At 41.3% G+C, this 12,781-nt stretch overlaps 1 protein-coding gene across 6 annotated transcripts in view; it reads right to left on the reverse strand.

Moving 5' to 3' along the window:
- LOC112930486 (glycine N-phenylacetyltransferase-like) overlaps positions 1-12,781 on the reverse strand; it is a 71,352-nt gene that overhangs the window by 38,282 nt on the left and 20,289 nt on the right. The gene's annotated exons all lie outside the window — the stretch shown is intronic.

The following is a 12,781-nucleotide window of genomic DNA, read 5'->3' on the forward strand; positions in this document are numbered from 1 at the left end:
GCTATTGTTGATAATGCTGCTATAAACACAGGGTTGCATGCGCCCCTTCAAATCAGTATTTTTGTGTTCTTTGGGTAAATACCTAATAGTGAAATTGCTGGGTCATAGGACGGTTCTATTTTTAACTTTTTGAGGAACCTCCATACTGTTTTCCAGAGTGGCTGGACCAGCTTGCATTCGCATTAATGGTGTAAGAGGGTTTCTCTTTCTCTGCATCCTCTCCAAAATCTGTTGTTTTCTGTGTCGTTAATCTTAGCCATTCTGACAGGTGTGAGATGGTATCTCATCATGGTTTTGATGTGTATTTCCCTGATGATAAGTATCTTTTCATGTGTCTGTTAGCATTTGGATATCTTCTTTGAAAGAATGTCTATTCATGTCTTCTGACCATTTCTTAACTGAGTTATATATTTTTGGGATGTTGAGTTAGATAAATTCTTTATAGATTTTGGATACTAACGCTTTATCAGATATGTCATTTGTAAATATCTTCTCCTATTCTGTAGGATGTTTTTTAGTTGTGGTGATTGTTTCCTTCACTCTACGAAAGCTTTTTATCTTGAGGAAGTCCCAATAGTTCATTTTTACTTTTGTTTTCCCTGCTTCCGGAGACATGTTCAGAAAGAAAAATTTGATGGTGAAGCTCGAGACAACTTGCATTTGGGTAAATGTTGGAGGCAGAGCCAGTGTGAGGAGATAGTGAGGGCATTTGATGTGAAGAGGAGGCCTTAAACTCGAGCTGGGGCAGAGGATGGCAGAAAGAAAGAAAGGGGATGTGAGGCATTCTGGAGGAGGATGTGGCTGCTGACAGATTGATGTGGGGAAGAAAGCTCTGGGTCCTCCAGTGTCAGCACAGGCCACTGTGTTCTTGGGCAAAGAGAACCGCAAGTCCTTTTTGCAGGCTGATAAAGCACCATGGATCCAGAATAATAATCTAATCCAAGTCAAGCTTATATTGCAAGCCAGGTTGGGTCTGGAATGCAGAAGTTAATGAAGTGACTTCAATTTGAGGAAACCAGGGAGGCAGGCTGGAACCCAGCACTTCCCACATCTTCCTTCTTGGCTCTTTCCCTAGGGATGTGCCTTTGGTTCCTGGCTTCTTGACAGTCCGGCTCTGAGGACTAACACTAAGTAGTAAATTCCATGGCCCAATTTCTTCAGAGTGTGATGTGCTAAATAAACAAACATAGGTAGCCCATGGCTACATATTTGTTTTCATTTCAATAATTTTAAATTTATCAACAGCAAAGAAACAATCCAATCATGAAATGGGCAAAAGACATGAACAGAAATTTCACAGAGGAAGACATAGACATGGACAACAAGCACATGAGAAAATGCTCCACATCACTGGCCATCAAGGAAATACAAATCAAAACCACAATGAGATATCATCTCACACCAGTGAGAATGGGGAAAATTAACAAGGCAGGAAACAACAATGTTGGAGAGGATGCGGAGAAAGGGGAACCCTCTTGCACTGTTGGTGGGAATGTGAACTGGTGCAGCCACTCTGGAAAACTGTGTGGAGGTTCCTCAAAGAGTTAAAAATAGATCTGCCCTAGACCCAGCAATTGCACTGTTGGGGATTTACCCCAAACATACAGATGCAGTGAAATGCCGGGACACCTCGCACCACGATGTTTCTAGCAGCAATGTCCACAATAGCCAAACTATGGAAGGAGCCTCGGTGTCCATAGAAAGATGAATGGATAAAGAAGATGTGGTTTATGTATATAATGGAATATTACTCAGCCATTAGAAACGACGAATACCACCACTTGCTTCAACGTGGATGGAACTGGAGGGTATTATGTTGAGTGAAGTAAGTCAATCAGAGAAGGACAAACATTATATGGTCTCATTCATTTGGGGAATATAAAAATTAGTGAAAGGGAATAAAGGGAAAGGAGAGAAAATGAGTGAAAATATCAGTGAGGGTGACAAAATATGAGAGTACCTAACTCTCAGAAATGAACAAGGGGTAGTGGAAAGGGAGGTGGGCAGGGGGTTGGGGTGACTGGGTGATGGGCACTTTTGGTGGGATGAGCATTGGGTGTTATGCTAAATGTTGGCAAATTGGGGCAGCCCCGGTGGCACAGAGGTTTAGTGCCGCCTGCAGCCCAGGGCGTGATTCTGGAGACCCTGGATCAAGTCCCATGTCAGGCTCTCTGTATGATGCCTGCTTCTCCCTCCTCCCTTCTGCCTGTGTCTCTGCCTCTCTCTCTCTCTCTCTGAATAAATAAATAAAATCTTTAAAAATTTTTTAAAAAAAATAAATGTTGGCAAATTGAACTCCAATAAAAATTTTTTTAAAAAATTTATATTTATGATGTGTATTGGAGCAATGGAACTATGGCATGAAACCCATAATTTCACATCTCTATTACTTTCAACAAGATCAGTTTCAACAAGTCAGTCAATAAATAAAAATACTTAATACATAACAGTGCCATGGCACAGTGACAAAAATTGGTAAAGTTGTGAGATAATACAATTTATTTTGAAATACATTCACCTAGCTGAATCCCATGACATACCATGTTCTTTTCAGTATTAAAAAATCATCCATAAAAGACTCTCAAGCAGGGGTGCCTGCATGGCTCAGTCAGTTGAGCATCTGTCCAGGCCATGGTCCCGGGGTCCTGGGATTGAGCCCTACATCAGGCTCTCTGCTCAATAGGGAGCCCACTTCTCCCTCTCCCCCGCCTACTCATGCTCTCTCGCTATCTCTCACATACAAAGAAAACCTTTGGGGAAAAAAAAGAAATTCTTAATCATAGGAAACAAATTGAGGGTTGCTGGAGGGGAGAGGTTTGGGGGGATGGAGTAACTGAGAGATGGACATTAAGGAGGGCACTGACATAATGAGCACTGGGTATTATATAAGACTGATGAGTCACTGACCTCTACCTCTGAAACCAAGAATACATTATATGTTAATTGAATTTAAATAAAAACTTAAGGGCAGCCTGGGTGGCTCAGTGGTTTAGCGCCGCCTTCAGCCCAGGGTGTGATCTTGGAGACCTGGGATTGAGTCCCATGTCAGGCTCCGTGCATGGAGCCTGCTTCTCCCTCTGCCTCTTTCTCTCTCTTTCTCTCTCTACTGTGTGTCTCTCATGAATAAATAAGTAAAATCTTTTATAAATAAATAAATAACTTTGAAAGTCAATCCAATATTATAACTGATTTTTTAAATTTTTAAAAATTTTTGTTAGATTTTATTACTTTAGAAAGAGAAAGCACAGGGGGAGGGGCAGAAGGAGAGGGAAAGAGAATCTCAAGCAGACTCTGCACTAAGTCCATGAAGCTACAACCCAGCGATTGTGACCTGAGTCAAAACTAACAGTTGGACACGCAACGAGCTAGGCCACCTAGGCTCCCCAACTCCAAGGTGTGCTCCCAAATTGTGTTTTGAGGTTGGGCCATGTTTCTTTATTCACCTGACTAACTTATTGAAGTTGGGTCATGGGTCCATGACCCAAAAAGGGTTTATTACACTTTTCTACTTTTGTGTTACTTTTACATTTTCTATTACAAAATGTTTAAAAACACTTTTTTTTTTTTAAATAAAAGAACCAAAAAAAAAAAAAATCTATTAACTTCCTCACAACTCTGGAGCAGTTGCTGGAAGAGCAGAACTACCCCTGGGCTGGTCCTTCCTCTCACATTGTCGCTCACTTACTAGTTGACCTTGGGAATCTTTCTACTACACAATCTCCTTACTGACCTTCTTTCAGTTCTCTCATTTGAGAAACAGGGGGTTCATTCTGCATCTGAATCCTCTGAGATGCTAATTTAAACTACAGGTTTTAAAGTCTTCTCTAAACTTAAGAACCTTTAGAAATGTGAGATGTGGGAGAATTTATGTAGGCAAGGTTCCGATTTTTCCTTTGTTGATCTTTAATCACAAAGGTAACATATGCTGACTATACAAGTGGAACATTTCCATGTTGCTTTACGAAATTATTCCCTGACATCTTCCCTTTGCCTTCTTTCCCACCCTTGAGGTAATCAGTAGCCTAGCTCATTGCAAAACATTGGAGGGGTATTGTTATATCTTCTGCTGTCACGTTCCGATTTGCCTTTAGCCCAGCATGGGCAGCCCTCCAGATCAGTCAATGCAGCACTAACTCATTTCTTTCAACAACAGTGTAAGAGTCCATACATTGAATGCACTGACATTTAGTCGGCCACCCTATTGGTTCAAATGGCTCATGATTCTTTGCCATTACAAACAGTGCTTCAACAAACATCCTTATACATGTATCTTTACATCCTGAACCATTTCCTCAGTAGAACTGATTTCTGTAAGTGGTATTATCAAGTCAAAGAGCATGTGTATTTCAAAATCTAATAGATACTGCTTGATTACTTTCCCAAAAGTTTGCTGCTATTTTATTTCTGCTAACAGTGACTAGAAGAACTGTTTCCCTGGCACTGGATGTTATCCTCTTTTTTTTAAATATATACCAAATTCATGAATGAAATAGAGCATTTTATTATAGATTGAATTTGCATTTCCCTGACTAGTGAGATTGGACATATTCTCATGTCAGTCATTCTGAGTTGTCTGTTTATATCCTTTGACCGTGTTTACACCGGGTTTTCATGTCTTTCTTAAAATTCTGTAAGGATTTAAAAAGTTAGGGATAATAACACTTAAGGTATATGCTACAAATTCATTTCTCAAAGTATAATTATGTTTATTTTATCAATAGAGGTTTTGCATTCAGAAATTTTTAATTCTAATGTTATCAAATATAGTTTTCACTATGAGTTCTGAGGGTTTTTAAAATTTTTTTTTTTATTGGAGTTCAATTTGCCAACATATAGCATAATACTCGGTGCTCATCCCATCAAGTGCAAAAAAGCTTTTTCCTACTCCAAAGTTATATAAATATTTAAACATTTTTATTTTTTACATTTCAACATAGGCTTATTTTTACTTTTTACATTTCAATGTTCATTTCATCTGGAATATATTTTTGAATAGTATTAATTTTCTTCTATATCTTTCTTCCATATGGCTAGCCAATGATGCCAGTACTATTTATTAAATAAGTCATCCCACCGAAACTTAAATATATCATTTGTCATATAATACATTTGTGTATTTTGTTTCTATTCCTGTATTGGATTCTAGTCATAATGCTGTTTCAGTGGCTTTATGGTATGTTTTAATATCTAATAAAGGAAATCTCTCTTCCTATTCTTTTCCTTAATTTTCTTTTTCTTTCTTATGGATTTATATTCTGTGCACTTAAACTGACTTTTCCAATTCCCCAACAAATATCCCAGTTACCTACTGCAATTGTGATCTGACCTGCATTCACTTGTTAAAGTAATTTTGGGAGAGTGACATTTACATGGTACTAAATCTTTTTATGTAGAAACACGATATATATCCCAATTTTCTCAGTTTCTATTTTATTACTATTTGGTAAAATTTTACTGTTTTCCAAGGGTAAGCCAAATGAAATAAAAGTCATTCAATTTATTCTTGGGTATTTTATGCTTGTCAAAACTTTAAGGGGAATTAGTTTTCCTTTTCCATTTCTGGGTATTACTACTTTGCTATTATTTTCATTTCTGTTCTTGATTTGTAAACATACCACACAAGATTCTTTAAGGTCCTGTTTATGTGTTTTTTTTTTTCTCAGAGTCTCTTCAATTTTGCCAACACATAATACTGTAATATGCACATACAGACCATTTGCTTCTTCTTTTCCCATACAGTATTGGTTTTCTAGTTTCTTATCTTATTGCATATGCAGAACCTAGGAAGATAATACCAACTAAGAAAACACCAATATCTCCATCCTTGTCTCATCCTTGACTTTAACGAGATGGCTTTAACAATTCACATTTGGAATTATATTTGATCTGTCTTTACATGTTTAGAATATTTTCCTACTATTCCTATTTTCTTACAATTTATATTTGGAATGGTGACTGAAATTTTACAGGTTTCTTTTGTATGTTTTTCTTTTCTTTTTGGCAGTTGATACACTTGCATAGTTTTTCATACTTTAACAGACCATATTGAAAGATCTGAGTCTAAGCCATTCTTGCCTCTCTAAAATAAACTCTATTTGTTCACATCTACCATTCATTTGATATACTACTGGATATTTTATTCAGAATGCTTGCATCTGTATTCATAAGTAAAAACATTCAATAAATATATTTTATTCCTCTTTTGACCAGATTTCTAGCTGTTTACGTGGCTTAATACTGAGCACTGTAGGAAGGCCAGAACTTCTTCCTCACCACTGTTTCCTTTCTTTTTTGTCTGCCCCTGTCTGAGATTTATGTTCCTATTTACTTACTGTGTGGTTAGAATTCTTCCTCCAGTATTTTCTAAAGATCAGTATGTTAGTGATATGATTTCCGAAGACTCACAAGGCCACAGATATCTTTCTCTGATCCTCAGGGGACTGCCACCCTGTGACCCCTGGCTGACAACATTTTATTTCTTCTGTCTTACACATGATGAATCCAAGGCCCAAAGAAAGAATGTTATGGAGCTAGCAAGAAGTGGATAGTTAGCAGTGAGGGCTTTCAGGCTGTGTTTAACGATCAAAAGCAAAAGATAGAAGAGGGCTGAGTCCCATGTCATGTTTATCAGATGATATAGGACTGGACAGAGCTGGAGGAGCTTATCCGTCTTCCTGGGGAGTGCTGCAGTGGTCTTGGTGCAGAATCCAGGCCCAGTGACAGTGGGGGGAGCTGATGTCACAGAGGAACTGGTATGTATCTGCAATCGACTTTGGGGCTAGTTAGGCTAGTTAGGCTACTTCTTCCTGGGTGTGTGCTTCATGCCCACTGATTATGAGTCATATAATCACCTCTACACCCTGTGTAGGTTTCTCAGAAGGTACTCCTTAATTTATGCCCAACCTGGTAAACTTGCGAGATTCGCTTATCATTAGTTCGGAGGAGTGCCGTTTGTGTAAGAAGAAATCCAAGTTCAACTCTCAGCTGCCCTTGGCTCCTGTATAGGAAGTGAGTCAGTTAGTGTGAGGACAGGCTGTGCAACCATCCTGTTCAACCTTTCTTCAGGGGCAAATACAGGCACGGAGATTAGATCTCCTGGTTCCCAGCCCAGAACACCTGATACAACCCCACAAGCACCTTAAGAGAGAAGATGCCAAGAGAGACAAGCAGAATCTTTCTCTGAACTAGAACTGAGATCCTTGAGGGTTGTGTGTATGGGACATTTACCTTCCCCTCCTATGGGGTAGAGGCTGAAAAGTGGGAGAAGAGGAAGAGACTGCAGCTAACTGAACCAAAGGAAAGGGTTTGGTGCCCCTGGCCCTTGGGATTTGCAAGAATGAAGGGGGGGGGAGTCACAAACAAGCAGTCACCAATCTTCCCTGTTCTCCCACCCGAGCAGGGGACATTCCACCTCCATCTCCCACCCTTTGACTCTGTTGCTTTCCTCCTGTAGTCACCAGTGCTGGGACTCCCCCTTGCTCTTCTAGAAGCTAGATACTGATGCAAGGAGACAAAACTAAGCCACTGGAAAATGATCATATTAATAGAGTGAAATAGAATATGAACAACAAAACAGGATAAGGGGACAGAGGACAACAGAGCAGGGGAGGAGCATATTCTACAGAAGTGGTCAAGGAAGGGCACCCTGAAAACCTGGTGTTGTTCTGAAGAAGGAAGGGAGTCAGGCACAGATCAGGGTGGAAGTTTCCAGACTGAGTAAGCACTGCAGGAAGTGCCCAAGATGGGCCACCAGGGCGAGTGAAGAAAGGATCTGAAACTTCATTTATATTTTTATCTAAACATGAGAAGTTATTCATGCCTAAAATTTAATATATTAAGTATTTAAATATATAACGTAAATAAATATATATGGGGTGACTGTTCAACCTGCTATCAGTTATACCAATAGGAAATTAAAAGTTTGAAGATTACCACAGCCCAAGGCAATAATCTCTTGAAAGACCAGGGTAGATTTTCTCCATCATATTATCTGGAACAAAACAGGTTTCAATATGCTGTGCCTATCTTTTTTAAAAATCTCCTTTGTCCATTTCTTTCTCCTCTACTTCACAGCAGATTCCTTGTTTTCTGTGTTTTCAATGACAACTAGACCCATGCCTCATAGATGGGTCCCTAATAAAGGAAGAGATGAACAGAAAGAAGGATGAATCAGTGTGGCTAGGTGATTCACCAGACTCCAAGCACTGATACCACAAAGGCAGCCTTGGCACAATAAAGGCCCTTGGCTTTGGCATCTGACAGGAGTGAATCATCTGACAGGACCCCCCTCAAGCGCTTGACTAACTCTATTTCTTCATCTGTGAAATAGGAAATGAAGATAAATGGATAAGGAAGATGTGGTCTATATATACAATGGAAAGTACTCAGCCATTAGAAATGACGAATACCCACCATTTGCTTCAACGTGGATGGAACTGGAGGGTGTTCTGCTGAGTGAAATAAGTCAATCGGAAAAGGACAAACATTATATGATTTCACTCATACGGGAAATATAAAAAATAGTGAAAGGGACCATAGGGGAAAGGAGAGAAATTGAGTGGGAAAAATCAGAGAGGGTGACAGAATATGAGAGACACCTAATTCTGGAAAACGAACAAGGGGTAGTAGAAGGGGGGGTGGGCAGGAGGATGGGGTGACTGGGTGACTAGCACTGAGGGGGATACTTTTTTTGTATATATTTTTTATTGGAGTTCAATATGCCAACATATAGCATAACACCCAGTGCTCATCCAGCCAAGTGCCCCCCTCAGTGCCCGTCATCCAGTCACCCCAACCCCCCACCCACCTCCCCCTCCACTTCCCCTTGTTCATTTCCCAGAGTTAGGAGTCTCCCACAGTTTATGTCCCTCTAATTTTTTTCCACTCAGCTCCCCTCCTTTCCCCTATAATCCCTTTCACTATTTCTTATATTCCCCAAATGAGTGAGACCATATAATGTTCGTCCATCTCCAACTGACTTATTTCACTCCGTATAATACCCTCCAGTTCCATCCACATTGAAGCAAATGGTGGGTATTTGTCGTTTCTAATGGCTAATAGTCCACTGTATACATAGACCACATCTTCTTTATCCATTCATCTTTCGATGGACACCGAGGTTCCTTCCACAGTTTAGCTATTGTGGACATTGCTGCTGTGAACATCGGGGTGCAGGTGTCCTGCCATTTCACTGCATCTGTATCTTTGGGGTAAATCCCCAGCAGTGCAATTGCTGGGTCATAAGGCAGTTCTATTTTTAACTCTTTGAGGAACCTCCACACAGTTTTCCAGAGTGGCTGCACCAGTTCACATTCCCACCAACAGTGCAAGAGGGTTCCCCTTTCTCCACATCTGAGGGGGATACTTGACAGGATGAGCACTGGGTGCTATACTATATGTTGGCAAATCGAACTCCAATAATATATATATATATATATATATATATATATATATATATATATATATAGTAATGAATTAAGTAGAGAAATAATCCTCCAGACAATCTCAAAGCACCGTGCCTGATGCTTAGTGGACACCTTCCACTCTGTTCTTCTGATCACTACCACCACCACCACTACCACCACCCCCACCCTAGCATCTGCTCCCCATGGTCAGGCACCCAGACCTGGGTGCTTACCTGCTAAAGCAGTCACGCCGGCTTTGACCCCTGGAAGCCTTAAACAAAACTTCCAAGGAGGATTTGGATCCAGAGTGATGGACATACCAGGATCCAGAGTTAGGGACCCAGAGACAGGGGAAGTGGGCCTTAGTTAACTGACAGCAAAGCAAGTTGGAAAAAGAGGGATGAGCCAGGCTGAGCTAGAGCCACCAGGGACCCTAGTGCTTTCTGGTAGTACATGCCATGGCTTAGGACTCTCCCACCTTTCCACTCCATGCCACAAATGCAGCCCCCTCCCCCAAAGGTTGGGAAGATATTGGGAGACAGAGCTGGCGAACCAACACCACGCTGCATTTACCTAAAATGAGAGTCAACCCTCAACCATGGCCCCCCTCCCTCTCTCTCCCTCCCCTTTCCATCAGGCTCGTCCTCTGTCGCCCTCCGCAGGCCAGGCTCGGAACTCCGGCCACAGCGGAGAGACTACTCACGGAGAATCCATCCACTGGTACCGGGAACTGGGCTGTTCACCTGCAGGGTCCTTGCAAGGGGACTTCCTGTGCTGACCCCATCCCCAGGAGCTGCCTCTACGAGAGCCTCTGGCTACACAGGGAGGGTCACACAGGGACAAGCGGGGGCTATGGGAAGCTGTACTGGAAGGGATCAGGGGCTGGAAAGTGCTGGTTTGGGTTCAGGTCCCCAGGTTGGTGGTGCAAAGGAAACCGAGAAACAATGGAAGGGGGCTAAAGTCACCAGGCCAGCCAGCTGGGATCCTAATCCTGAATTGCAAATGGCTGTTTGTCTTTTTTCTTTTTTTAAGATTTTATTGATTTATTCATGAGAGACTTAGAGAGAGGCAGAGACATGCAGAGCAAGAAGCAGGCTCCATGCAGGGACCCTGACATTGGACTCGATCCTGGAGACCCAGGATCCTGTCCTGGGCTGAAGGCGGTGCTAAACCGCTGAGCCACCGGGGCTGTCTTTGGGCCAATTGTTGTGTCTCCCTATGGCCATACTTTTTTCTTTCTTTCTTTTTTTTTTTTTTTTTTTTTTTTTTTTTTAGGATTTTATTTATTTACTCCTGAGATACAGAGAGAGAGAGAGAGAGAGAGAGAGACAGAGAGACAGAGATGTACGCAGAAGAACAGGCAGGCTCCCTAGGGGGAGCCCAGTGCAGGACTCTATCCAGGGACTCCTGGATCTGCCCTGAGCCAGAAGCAGCCACTCAATCACTGAGCCACCCAGGTGTCCCCCACACTTTCCTTTAAATGGGGATAATGGTAGCTGCCTCCTGTGGTTGTTAGAGGATAAAACTAGTTAGTATTTGCAACTACATAGAGCACATTTTGGTCAGTGAAACTAACATTGGCTTTTTTTATATATATTTTTTTATTAGAGTTCGATTTGCCAACATATAGTATAATGCCCAGTGCTCATCCCGTCAAGTGCCCCCCTCAGTGCCCATCACCCAGTCACCCTATCCACCTCCCACCTCTCCTTCCACTCCCCCTTGTTGGTTTCCCAGAGTTAGGAGTCTCTCATGTTTTGTCACCCTCTCTGATTTTTCCCACTCATTTTCTCTCCTTTCCCCTATATTCCCTTTTACTATTTTTTATATTCCCCGTATGAGTGAAACCATATAACGATTGTCCTTCTTTGATTGACTCACTTCACTCAGCATAACACCCTCCAGTTCCATCCACGTTGAAGCAAATAGTGGGTATTCATAATTTCTAATGGCTGAGTAATATTCCATTGTATACACAGACCACATCTTCTTTATCCATTCATCTTTCGATGGACACCGAGGCTCCTTCCACAGTTTGGCTATAATGGACATTGCTGCTATAAACATTGGGGTGCAGGTGTCTCAGTTTTTCACTGCATCTGTATCTTTGGCGTAAATCCCCAGTAGTGCAATTGCTGGGTCCTAGGGTAGCTCTATTTTTAACTCCTTGAGGAAGCTCCACACAGTTTTCCAGAGTGGCTGTACCAGTTCACATTCCCAGCAACAGTGAGTGCAAGAGGGTTCCCTTTTCTCCACATCCTCTCTAACACTTGTTGTTTTCTGTCTTGTTAATTTTCCCCATTCTCACTGGTGTGAGGTGGTATCTCATTGTGTTTTTTTTTTTTTCATTGTGGTTTTGATCTGTATTTCCCTGAAGGCAATGATGCGTTGGCCATGTGTATGTCTTCTTTGGTGAAATATTTTTGGTGAATTTTTGATCTATATCCTAAAAACTACAGAACACTTCTGAAAGAAATTGAAGAAGACACAAGAGATGGACAAATATTCCATGCTCATGGATTGGAAGAATTAATATTGTGAAAATGCCAATGCTACCCAGGGCAATTTACACGTTCAATGCAATCACTATCAACATACTATGCACTTTCTTCAGAGAGTTGGAACGAATAATCTTAAGATTTGTGTGGAATCAGAAAAGGCCCCGAATAGCCAGGGAAATATTGAAAAAGAAAACCAGAGCCGGAGGCATCACAATGCCAGATTTCAGGTTGTACTACAAAGCTGTGGTCATCAAGACAGTGTGGTACTGGCACAAAAACAGACACATAGATCAATGGAACAGAATAGAGAATCCAGAAATGGGCCCTCAACTCTATGTTCAACTAATATTTGACAAAGCAGGAAAGACAATCCACTGGAAAAAGGACAATCTCTTCAATAAATGGTGCTGGGAAAATTGGACATCCACATGCAGAAGAATTAAACTAGACCACTCTCTTGCACCACACACAAAGATAAACTCAAAATGGATGAAAGATCTAAATGTGAGACAAGAATCCATCAAAATCCTAGAAGAGAACACAGGCAACACCCTTTTTGAACTTGGCCACAGCAACTTTTTGCAGGATACATCTATGAAGGCAAGGGAAACAAAAGCAGAAATGAACGATTGGGACTTCATCAAGATAAAGAGCTTTTGCACAGCAAAGGATACAGTCAACAAAACTAAAAGACAATCTACAGAATCGGAGAAGATATTTGCGAATGACGTATCAGATAAAGGGCTAGTATCCAAGATCTATAGAGAACTTATTAAACTCAACAGCAAAGAAACAAACAACCTGATCACGAAATGGGCAAAAGACATGAACAGAAATAAAGCCGGCCACCAGCAGCACTGGCATCACCTCCTGAGG

This window comes from Vulpes vulpes, chromosome 5, assembly GCF_048418805.1.
Source record: "Vulpes vulpes isolate BD-2025 chromosome 5, VulVul3, whole genome shotgun sequence".
In the NCBI taxonomy this organism is placed as follows: Eukaryota; Metazoa; Chordata; class Mammalia; order Carnivora; family Canidae; genus Vulpes; species Vulpes vulpes.